Source organism: Vespa velutina, chromosome 1 (assembly GCF_912470025.1).
Source record: "Vespa velutina chromosome 1, iVesVel2.1, whole genome shotgun sequence".
Classification (NCBI taxonomy): domain Eukaryota; kingdom Metazoa; phylum Arthropoda; class Insecta; order Hymenoptera; family Vespidae; genus Vespa; species Vespa velutina.
In genome coordinates, this window is record NC_062188.1 from 11,053,566 (window position 1) to 11,066,697 (window position 13,132).

Here is a 13,132-nt window from a genome sequence, read left to right on the forward strand (position 1 = left end):
TATGCACAAGTAAAAGCCAAACAGACCTCGCAACAACAAAACCTAGCACTTCCTACTTGCTCAAAATATTCTCCTGGAAACAAATATACAGAACTTAAACAACTTTTAATCCAATTAGATAAAAATACAGAACTCATAACAGACATGCTCTCAATACAAACATCACTGTTACAGCAACAAACACATCAAATAATCATCATGTTAGATCTCTTAAAAAAATTCTTGAATACTTACAAATAATAGATGGATCAATTAGAATAACTGTTTAGAATTACAACAAACACTTTAAGAATTCAAAATTTTCATTTGTACATATGACATCGATATTATGGCAATTTTAGAAACTCACCTTACAGTTAAAAATTATATAAAAATACCACACTACAGCATATATGATACCTAGCACCCATCGGCAAAAGCACACGGGCTATCTGCGATTATCATTAAAAATAATATTAAACACCATCTATACGCTAACACTTCACTTGACTATCCACGAGCAACAACAATTACACTAGAAACTATAACTGGAAAAACACAAATATCGATTATATATTCACCGCCAAAATATAAAATTACTCAAAAGCAATATTCAAATTTCTTTAAAAATCTAGGAAACAAATTTATAGTACTAGGGGACTACAATGCTAAGCACAAGTATTATTATTATTATTATTATTATTATTATTATTATTATTATTATTATTATTATTGTTATTATTGTTATTATTATTGTTATTATTATTGTTATTATTATTGTTATTATTATTGTTATTATTATTGTTATTATTATTGTTATTATTATTGTTATTATTATTATTATTATTATTATTATTATTATTATTATTATTATTATTATTACTTATATTATAATTATTATTATTATTATTAAGATTACAAATGGTATTATTTTTATTATAAATTCTTTTATTAATATTACAATTACTAATATGAACATTACTATTACTATTAATAAGATATATAAGAATTATATAATAATATTAATAATAATAATAATAATAATAATAATAATAATAATTATTATTATTATTATTATTATTATTATTATTATTATTATTATTATTATTATTATTATTATTATTATGACAAAAACAATTATTAGTGTTATTATTACAATTACAATTAATATTATTAATATAATATATACTGTTAATATTATTATTAATATTTCACATTATGTTTTAATATTATAATTACATTTACAACTGTAATTAATAACACAATTACAATTATTATTATCGTTATTATTATAATTAGAATATTCATATTATAATTACATTTACAATTATTATTATAATAATTACAATTAGAATTACTATTATTATTATTATTATTATTATTATTATTATTATTATTACAATTAAAGTTAATGTTTTGTGGTGTAAGTTCCTTCGAAGATTTTTCGATTCTTATTTATCGGTATCAAAATTCGTTTGTTTCATTAATATTATACAAAATTTTTCGTCAATTCACCTATTTAAAATTCATAGAAACGTTATATACTTGTTATATTTCTTATTCTGCGACGATCGAATACGATATCTAAGAAAGCGAAAGAGTTTTGAAATATTCGTATTTCGACGATTCGTATTTCGAAAGAGTCTTGAAATATTCGTATACATACGAACAAACGTATAAAGTAATGAAATAAAAATAAAAACCTCGGTTCCGTTTAAAACAGTAGATAGATCTTATGTAATGCAGTTTGTTGAATCGTTTGATAACATTCTCTAAACTGTTGTGCAAAATCCTTCGAAGATTTTACGAGTTTTATATATCGGTATCGAAATTCGCTTATTTCATTAACATTATACAACAATTTTTTATCAATTCACCTATATAAACTTCGCAGAACTGTTATATTCTTGTTATATTCTTTATTCTGCGTCGATAGCATGTGCGATGATATCTAAGAAATCGGAAGAGTTCTCAACTTTTCGTATTTCGACGATTAGCGTAACCGTACGAAAAATCATATAAAACAATGAAATAAAGATAAAAACAGCATTTCTGTTTAAAACAGTAGTTTGATCATATATAATGTATCAGTGTGCTGAATCGTTTGATAACATTGTCTCAACTGTGTGCAAATGCCTTCCAAGATTTTAAGATTCTTACGTATCGTCATCGAAATTTGTTTGTTTCATTAACATTATATAACAATTTTTCATCAATTTTTCTTCAAGCTTTGTTGAAACGTTATATTTATGTTATATTCTTTATTCTGCGTTAGAATAGGATATCTTAAAAATCGAAAAAGTTTTCAACCTTTCGAATTTCGTCATTAATCGAAAAATCGTGTAAAGTAATGAAATGTATATAAAAACAACGGTTCCGTTTAGAAGAGTGGCTAGATCTTACGTAATGCAGTGTATTGAATCGTTTGGTAACTTTCTCCAAACTGTGGTGCACATTCGTTCGAAGATTTTACGATTCTTAATAATTGATATCGAAATTCGCAGAAGATATATTCCCTAATACTTCTTATAACTAAATCAACTGCTACTGTTAAGAATATTTTGCCCTCTTTAGATGTCTCTATATTATGAGTTTCCAAAACTGGTTCAGCTGGATCCCACTGGTCATATATATTGTAACATCGATCCTGGACTGTTGAGCCAGTACTGACTTGCTGTAACAATAAAAATTTTTATAAATACGATATATATGTATTTTTATAAACATGATGTAGATACACAGATAGAAATAACGATTTAATATCATATAAATAATAATTTTAATTTTATCTTAATTTATTGCCAAATTAATATTGCATATCATTTCAAATATTCGCATATTACTATGTTTTACATTATATCCTGTGCTACTAAGAACACCAAAACATCTTTCAACTTCAAGAATAATTCCTCCTTCCTTGCTGTATACTTATTGTATAATCAAACAAATTTTCTTTACTAAATTAATCCGAAATTTGAAACAATTCCTGTCATTAGGAACAAAATTAAATTAATTTTTTCCATCTTTCTCCATTATTTCCTTCAATCAACTTCAAAAATAAATGCACGAGAATTAACTATTTCACCGAGTCAATATTAATAAAGTCACACACTGTTAAAGAATTTGTCATTGATCGTTGTATTCTGAGAAAGGCTTCAGAAAAACAAGTTAACACTTATCCTGTAGATAAATAATTAATTAATAATGGATTTTATGATAATCGAGAAAAGCAAAAAAATTAATTATAATATAACATTCACTGCTTCTGATATATTACATCAAAAAACATGATATTGATAAATAGCAGATTCCATGGTTTCACAATGACACCACCGAAAAGTGAAGTATGTGAGACACAGACCAGAACTTTCTCCACGTGTATAAAATAAAATTTGTTATACTTCATATTGGGCAATTATTTGCTAAGTGGCACCATTGTATGAACTATAAAAATCAAGATAGTAATGGATTTTAATCAATAAATTACGTTTTATTATATTGTAATGAAAAAAGAACTTTCACTTTACCTTTCATCTTTAGCATATCAAATTTTTATCCTAAACAATTCCATGGGAACTACTCGGTACAAAGACTAAAATTTTAATACCCAGTTTAAGAGATTGTTTGGCATTTAAAATGTTCATATTACGTTTACATTATGATTTTGGTGCACCTATTGCTGCAGTTCCCAGATACGTAACACCATTGAAAATAGTGCATTGTTGTTGAACATGCTATAATTTTTTTAATTCTAAAACAAACAAATCTTCCTTTTGCAATTTTTAAATTTTCTTTTATACCAAATTTATTGAATGTGCCTAGTCGTAGAATAAATGCAAATACTACCCTCCTCTTTAAAACCATCAGGTTTCATGACGTCTTACATTTCTGAACTATTTATACAGGAACTAACGTTATAAAATTTCCTCTGTCCACTTTCTTAGCTTTTTTGTTGGCTAGGATACGTTACATTTTAATCTCTACACTGCATTATTGAATCTTCCGTTAACACCTTAAGACATTTAAATGAGGAAATAACCAATCATGTAACTTGTAAGTTTTCCTTTGATTAACTCTTTTTTCATACCTCATGAAGATTACTTTGCAGATCATCGAAATTTCTGTTATTGGCAATTTTTAACATCGGTTTTGCAAGTAACGTTCGTTGTAGTTTAGACACTTACGAATTCCTATTCATCGCTACTAGCAATTGATTCCATAGACTTGATATTCATATTATACTACATATTTATATCTGGAATGAACTTGTTCTATATATTAGGGTGTCCCATAAGTTTCTTTCTTTTTTCTAATATGTAATAAATACACAATGTTTACTGTTTAAAATATTATTTATTTTGTTATATAAGAACCCTTTTACTCTATTACTTTCTTCCAATTCTCAGGAAGCCTCATTATCCCTTCTTTCCAAAATTGTTGTTTTGGACAAAAAATAATCCTAGAGATGCGCTTTTATTTCGCTGATGGATTTAAAGCGCTTATTGCGAAGAGAATTTTTTATGGATAGAAAGAAGTAATAATCAGATGGAGCGAGATCTGGGGAGTATGCAGGATGCGATAAAACATCCCAATCAAACTGTAAGAGCTTTTCTTTTACCGTTAATGCAATATGTGGTCTCCGTTAGTAAGTGCGGAACCCAAACTTCGCAGCGATTAACATATCCCATCTTAATTAGGTGATTATGCACTGTTGTTTTGGGAATCCTAGTGAAATTCACTATCTCGCGCACACTATATCGCGGATTTTCATCAACCATAGCTTTGATAAGGTCCGTATCTGTCGTTTTTGGGCGGCCGCTGCGGTCTTCATCTTCCAAATTAAAATTTCCCCCTCTAAATTTTTTAAACCAATTGCGAACGGTTGTAATAGTTATAACACCATCCCCGTACAAGGTACAAATCTCGTTGACAGTACTTTTTACACTATCACCTTTTTTGAAACAATGAAGCATAACATGTCGTAAATGTCGCCTTTCTCTATTCATGTTTAACGCTGTGGATGAAAGTTTTAAAAGAGACTGTGACACAAACGAAACGTACTGTAAAAGAGCTCTGGGACGATTGAAACCGAAGACATAGACGGCTAATAGATCAGCTTGCATATTTACACAAGCAGAGCCAGATAAGGCCATTCATAGGGCGATGAGAAAGAAACTTTTGGGACACCCTAATATTATATTTACATTGTAAAACCAGATAATGCATTGCGCTCGCTTGGCTAGAATTAAATGAAATATTATGTAAAAATGTGAAAAAAGAAAAAAGAAGAAGAAAACAAAGCGAAGAAAAACATTTATATTTAGATTATTACCAGAACATTGTGATAATATTAATCTTTTATAAATTAGACAGAATTTTGATATTTTAGCCTTAAAAATACATAAAAAAAATATCATGAAATATTTTGGTGTTTGCTTTAACATTCATTTGACGTAAGTAAATAAGCTGAGACATAGAGTATTTTGTAATTCCATCACAGTCATAAGGAGCATTCATACATAGGACGTTAAAACGATGGAAAATACAGAATTAATAGTTCAATGCAAATCTAAGAAAGGAAAATTGAACTAAAGAAGAATTGTTTGTACGAATTTTAATACAACATAATGGTACGAATTGTTAACTAACTCAAATCTGCGATATTTCTCTTATTCACAAAGTCTTTTGAATCATATGATTCGCATTGTTTACAGGTCTTTCCATATATACGAAATATTCCCTGAAATATATTTCAAGTTCCCCTCCTTTTATGTCTTCGGGTACAAATGGTGATTATTATCTTTTGTATGTGTGACAGAACGAAAACTTACGGGTTAACTAGTGCTAACAATCGTTTTACTCATCATTAAAGTAGTCACCCAGTAGAAGTAAAATAATTCGTTTTTTTCCTCTATAATAAATCAGATACGCTAATATTACATGAGTTTTCAGAATCAAAACTATTGATGATGAAAACTATGACAGAAATAGTAACCACGGTGTCTACCAATCGAGCAATGTGATTTCGGAAGTTTACCTTGCGAAAAACTCGTCGGCTAATGCGAATAAATTTTGAATTTCTTATCGGACTAATTCGATTATAGATTATTACATCAGTTTCGTTCAAACACAAATTTGGTTAATATAAATTCCATTTTCGTTCTATTATTTATTTTTTCTCTCTAATAGGAACGTCGAAATAGAATATTTCCGTATGGCCATATTCTATCGTCTTCTAGATACTATAATTTTATTATATTTAAACAAAGTACATTGCACTCGGTGTACGATGAGGTAATAATTAAACAATATTATAGTACGTAAAGCATTACATAGATCTTAAGACGCCTTAAATATTATTATTTTCTTTCAATATTCGTCGTTCGATAATGTCTACAAGAAGGATCATTGAATGGACAATGCGAATTATCACATCAGTCTCCTTTCGTACTCTAAAGAGAAAACGTCGAAATAGAATCTCTCGGTATCGCTACATTTAATTATCTTACAGATACGAAAATCTTGTAATTATTCAAACAATGTACAAAACAACATATATTCCACTAAAAATCAAATAACTTTTCAGACCCGTCTCTAATAGATACAGAACAGAATAAAGTAAAATTTAATAAATAGCACATTTCTTTAAGCGTTAAGAACATGGAAACACACGAGAATCTTAAAATAATATTAAAACAAATGACAAAACTTAAAAATTTTAATCTCGATGTTGATGGCCTTGTGTAATATAAGCATAAATACGCTATTTCTTAACTTTTTTCTTAACGATAACTTAATGATAACTTAACTAGTTTTCTGTTGCACTCCGACGTGTGCACATCACACTCTCCTTTCTAAACGCGAAAACTTATAAACTAATACTTTCGATAATTTTTCAATTATTTTAACAATTTTTAATACGGGATATAGAATAAATTAATATTTAAACAATAATACAGTTGTATAAACATTAAAAGGAGTGAATTGCGCGAGAAAATAAAAATAATTTGAAAACAAATGTCAATTCTTAAAAATTTGTCTCTCCACCTTAACGGTCATGTGCATTATTGACATAAACGCTTTTTTTATTAACTTTGAAAATTACCGATTTTGTTTCAATTTGCACTCCGACCAATGCACATCGGTTCTCTCGTTTTCTTCACGCAGAACTCTATAAATTAATGATTTCGTTAATTTTATAATTATTTTAACAATATAATTGTATACGGAGCACAATGGTGTAATATTTAAACAATAGTGGTTTCGGTTAAACATTATAAAAAAGAACACGCGCGACAAACATAAAATAATTTTAATATAATTTTCCAACATTTTAAAATGTTATCTTGGTGTTGTTGGCTTTTTTTTATGAACATAAACTGACTTTTTATTGATTTGTACGATTATCGGATCTGTTCTTGTCTTTGGACGAGTAATCATCGAAAATCTCTCAGGATGTCTCTATTGCAAGTATCAACGAATAATTAATGTAAATGTGTTTCTATATTGCACGTTTTTACAATAATTTGTACAGTTTCTTATTATAACAGTGAGAGTAATTATTTTGTTTATATTTTTTTATTTCAGAACATTATTGCAATTACGCGCTAAGTAAAGATGTAATCGAATATTTGTATCGCTGAAATAAGAATATCGTGAAGTAGATGCAGTAATTGTTTGGTCAGATTTCGCAATTTAAACAAGAAGTATATTTGCATCGATTGTGGTCAAAGCAATAGATAGAGTCTGTGGTTATTCGTAAAGCATTTAGATTTTTTATCAGTCGCACAGACTGTATTTATAAAAAAACAGTAGATTTTCTTGATCGAAGTAAATTCTTGATCGAAGTAAGTTCGTTAAACCATATTTATCGCATAATAGGTTCAGTTCATCATTGAAGAAGATCTTGATAAATTTCAAACTTATAATGAATCTTCCACCCTCAAACTCGATTTAATCTCCTGAGGAGTGTTTTGGAGCCATCGCAGAATTTCATAAGTAGTGAGTGAATTTTTAATTCCCTCCGATCACTCAATCATGTTGAAGACGAATAGTACGAATTGGCACAAGTACTTGATTGTAATTATTCAGTAGATGAGCATTGAGTGACAATTAAAAAAATTTATTAATTAATATTTATTAATTTATTAATAAGATATTTAATATCTTCGGGGTTTTACTCCTGATTTGTTTTTATTTTTTGATTTATTTCTTTAATAAATTAGTATAAATTCTTCTTGTTTATGCGCGTTTATAATAATTTCAAATTTTGAATATATTAATTTATTTTTAAATATTTTTCTAGTGAGGAAATATTAACAAATCGTTATTCATGAGTTTTAATAAATAATTATCAAGATGATATTCGCGATAAATAGTATTTGGATAACAAAAGGTACCATGCATGATTTCATTACAATAATTAAAACTACCGTATATAAAAAAAAAGCGTTCAATGATTTGCTTTATATTTTTAAATAACAATGAGTTAAATATTTAATCACGTTTGATTGATAAAAGAAAAATATCGATAGAGTCATTGCTTTTAAAAGAGATATGTAGAGTAGAATTATTGTTAAAAACGCAAAGATTCTTGTAGAACCATAGTCTGCAGTCCTAGATGATAAATTAATGAATTATTAGCTCAGGATTTTCAACGATTAATATACTAATTCCAATTTCTCTTACGCTGTTAACAGATATCTTTCAAAAACATAGTAATTAGTTTCTATCGTAGAAAATAAGGATTATACTTTCCAGATTTGTTAAGGTTGTATAAAAGTTTTCCTTTATATCAAAGAATTTTAAATTAAATTTTGTCGTTACAGTAATTGAGTATTAATCGATTAGGTTAGGGCACGAAGTAAAGAAGAGGAGATATGCCAAAGAAGCCCTACGAATAGTGGTTCAAGAGGGCAACTATTAGATTATTGAGTAATTATCGATGGTTTTCTAGAAACTTTCAAGAATGGATCTTAGTCATATAATAATTGTACCATTCTTTCACTCAAAATTCTCTTGTGGTGAAGGCTGTAGGAGTGTAGAATTGATAAATTACATAACATTCCGTCTGCAATTCGATACTGCCGCGCGTACGCAAATAGGATTATCTCATATTTTATGTATTCTTATTATTACAATCGAGACAGAAAGTTTGCAGTGTATATTATTCTAAAGTTCAATTAAATTCTTAATTTTTTATTAATAAAATCGAGTTCTATATTAAAGTTATATATCAGCGAAACGTGTACGATACGGCAATTGTGGAAAACACTAAAAATATTCTGAATATAGATGCACGTCCAGCTGAAACAACCAGAACGGAATGTGTGCCAATTTCTCCAAGTTTTGCTACACGGTACAAATGTAATATATCATTCAGTGAAAATATTATTTCTTTATATCAGTATCCAGAATTTTTTATTTTCTTTTACTTTTTTTAAGTTAAATGAAATTAAATTCAGAATTTTATTTTTCACACAAGTAATACACATATATATAATAGCACATTTTCCTTTCGTGTTATGTCCTTTCTTAGTTATCCTTCAATCAAACATTTTTCGAATATTACACGCTAATTCTCCGTCAATTTCCAGATTGTATTCTCGCATGCAAATTATTCTCTTGTTACCCTCTATATTTTGCATAGAAAATATCCGTTTGCAAAGGAATCGGACTATATTTCAAATTTTCATGTTCCAACAATGGCCGTATATGGGCGAAGGAACGTAAAACTATACGAAATAAGTTCAAAATCTTCGAAACAATTTAAAACTTAACTTGATTCTTATGTAATGCAGTCTGATGTGTCACGTCGCCGTATAATTCATATCAGGACAATATATACTTCTTACTTAAATTCAAAAGCGTATATATATAGGCTTACATCCGATACCGAAATTTTCTTCTTTCTAAATAAGATAATTAATAGTTATATGGTTGGGACAATGTCACCTATAATTACAATTCGATTAATATTTTCCTTTTTATATATATATATATATATCACATTAGTTATGTTAAGTTATTATATTATTAAATACCCTTATCTATTTTATTTAGTCGGTAAAATCTTAACTATTGATAACTTCACCGGTCGGTGAATAAAAAGCAATTTAAAACGACGGTTAACCAATTATTATTTTACACTATATTTTCTAGTAATACACGTAGCGTTATAAATAACAGAAGGGTAATTTAAGTAATTAAACTAGTAACAATATATAATAATTACCAACAGTACTTATAATTAATTAACTATATAAAATAATTAATCGCAATGTATTTTTCTTCTCTCTATAAAAACGTAGTTATAGCAAGCTGCATTATAGTTCAAAAACACTTTTATCACGTTGAATCTAGACTCCATCCGGCGATAAGTGCATATCAACTCCGAGCTCCCGTCAAATGAGCCGATGACTCATGCACATGTTGTGTCTAGACAGCATCCAGTGATAAGTGCACTAACTTATCTCAGGACCCACCGCCGTAAAAATGTTGCTACGGGTATATTAGTCTACATATTAGTCTCTCATCAATACGATCGCAACGTGCTCTTTCTACCAACTGCAAATATTATATACTTATATATAATATTTGCTGTCGACTATAGTCGATAATCATTAAATTTAACAGGTTTACTTAGACACGAGTATCTACGCGAGTCTAACAAGTCTCAATTTTATTTTTTTTTGTGTTTAAGTAAATTGTTATCTCATTAAAAATCAACATCTGGCAGCAAAACACTAACTATCATATCTAATAAGATAAGATCTGAAATAGGTAAATTCCTTGAAGTAGTTAGATTGTTTGTCCGGAAGGAAGATAGAAGATTCTCATACCGAGTAAAGTCTTAGAACTGACCAAAACGAGGCACGTGACTAAATCAGTATAAGTCAAGGAAAAGATTAAGTTACTGAGGTAAACCTTAGTTATGATCGATATCCGATCTGCGACGTCACAAAACAATATAAATTCTATAAAAGCTGCGCCACAGTTCTGAAAATGTTACCAAACGATTCAGCAGACTGCGTTACATAAGAATTAAGCCTTGTTTTAAATTGATTCAATATATCGGATATCATTATGTTACGCTTTACGCCTCTTCGCCCGTATAGGCCTATCGTCGGAACATGAAAAGTTGAAATCTCGTCCGATTCCATTGAAAATGTATTCTATGAACTCAGAATAAAGAGAATAGTAAGAAATAAAGTGCATACGAGGTTACAATACTAATAGCATCATAGAATTATTGCGTAATATAAGAATCTCGACACAGATGAATAAGAAATCAAATAACTCGAAAAGAAGTTATGGCATAGTTCAGAAAATGTTACCAAACGATTCAGCAGACTATGTTACATAAAAATCAAATCTCGTTTCGTGGTTTTTGGAATCATTTCGTTGCGTTTTACGCTTCTTCGCAAGTATAAGGCCATCGTCAAAATATGAAAAGTTGAAATCTTGACCGTATTCTATCGACGCAGAATAAAAAAAGTAATAAGAAAATAAAGTGAATGCGAATAAATAATAGAAACAGAATCGGAAAAATAGCGCGTAATATAAGAGAAACACACAATTGTTTATATAGATAGCTAAAAATGATATAAATCATATATAACTCATGCCACAATTCTGATAATGTTACTATATTGTTCAACAGACTGAAACCAAAAATACCCTTCAACAGAGAATTATCGCAAAATTTCAGACAAAAGTTCAATCCTCGACACAGATAGAGAAGAAATCAAATAATTCGAAAAATAGTTGTGCTACAGTTTAGAAAATGTTTGTCTAAGAACCTCTGCATAGACCATTCATTTGAAACCCTCTGCTCATTGGCGTAACTGATTATTATTTATCAGAATCATTAGCGTAACTGATTATTATTTTAAAAAATACTTACGTAATTTACCGTTTATTGTTTAATAAACGCTATGTTTATTACCAGAAAATATTGTGTAATAATAATAAAAATAATAAAAATCAGTTATTGGTAAAGTCAGTGTATTTTTAACCGTCGTTTTATGTTGTTAATCATTATAAATTATAAAGTATTAGTATCATTAATATTAGTGCCGTTGATTATCTAAAAGTATTTCATTGTTTATCATTAATTAGCGACAAATGCAGTTAGCGACAGTTAGTTGTTTTCTTCGGTTAACTGTTATCCACAGTCTACATTTATCCGTGATGGCACTACCGACAGTAATATTATTGTAGGTTACCGACAGTATGCTTACCGACGTGTTGAATAGTCCTAGTTCAGACTTTTGTTAACATAGTCTAAGGAAATATCAACATTACTGGTGGTATTAGTTTTTAAAGTGGCTACATACTAGTCGATATACTGAGTAAATAAAGTAGATGAGGTTATTAGGATATTTGATAAGCTAACGTAATTAATGTGATATAATAAAAAAGCATAATTAAAATGTAGTTGTAGGTGACATTGCTCAACAGAATAATTATTAACCAGTATGATTAGGAAGAAAAATTTCATAATACCGAACGTAAGACTATATATATGCTTTAGATTAAAGTAAGAAGTATACTGCCAACGGTTCGAAATATAAGTGAAACTTTATTGTATATCATCTCATGTGATACTTATAAGAAAGGTATTATGACTATACTATCTATGATTAAAAGCATAGAAACCTGCGTAATCTTATGGATTACGTAGAGTTTTATAGTACTGAGATACTGTTTGTACTTTATCCTCATATGCAATTTAAACTTCTTTTCGAGTTATTTAATTTCTTATCTATCTGTGCCGATAATCGCATATTTCTCATATTACATGCTAATTCTTCGATGCTGTACGTATTGTATCCTTACATGGAATTTATTTTCTTTTTACCCTCTTAATTGTGTGTCGATAGAATCCATTTTCAAAGCAATCGGACGAGTCATCAACGTTTCAATAATGGCCGTATACGGGCGAAGAAAGGTAAAATGTACAGAAACAGTATAAAAAACCTCGATTAAGTACAAAACGAGACTTGATTATTATGTAATGCAGCGTGATGAATCGGTTTTTAACCTTCTCTGAACTGTGGCACTTCTACCTTTCGAGTTATATTTTTTCTTACCTATCTGTGTTGAGAATCTCACGTTTCTCTGATATTTTGAGCTAATTCACATTGTTTTT

At 28.6% G+C, this 13,132-nt stretch overlaps 1 pseudogene; it reads right to left on the reverse strand.

Moving 5' to 3' along the window:
• Positions 1–1,523: 1,523 nt before the first annotated feature.
• LOC124947994 lies at positions 1,524–4,214 on the reverse strand (annotated as a pseudogene).
• Between the last annotated feature and the right edge of the window lie 8,918 nt (positions 4,215–13,132).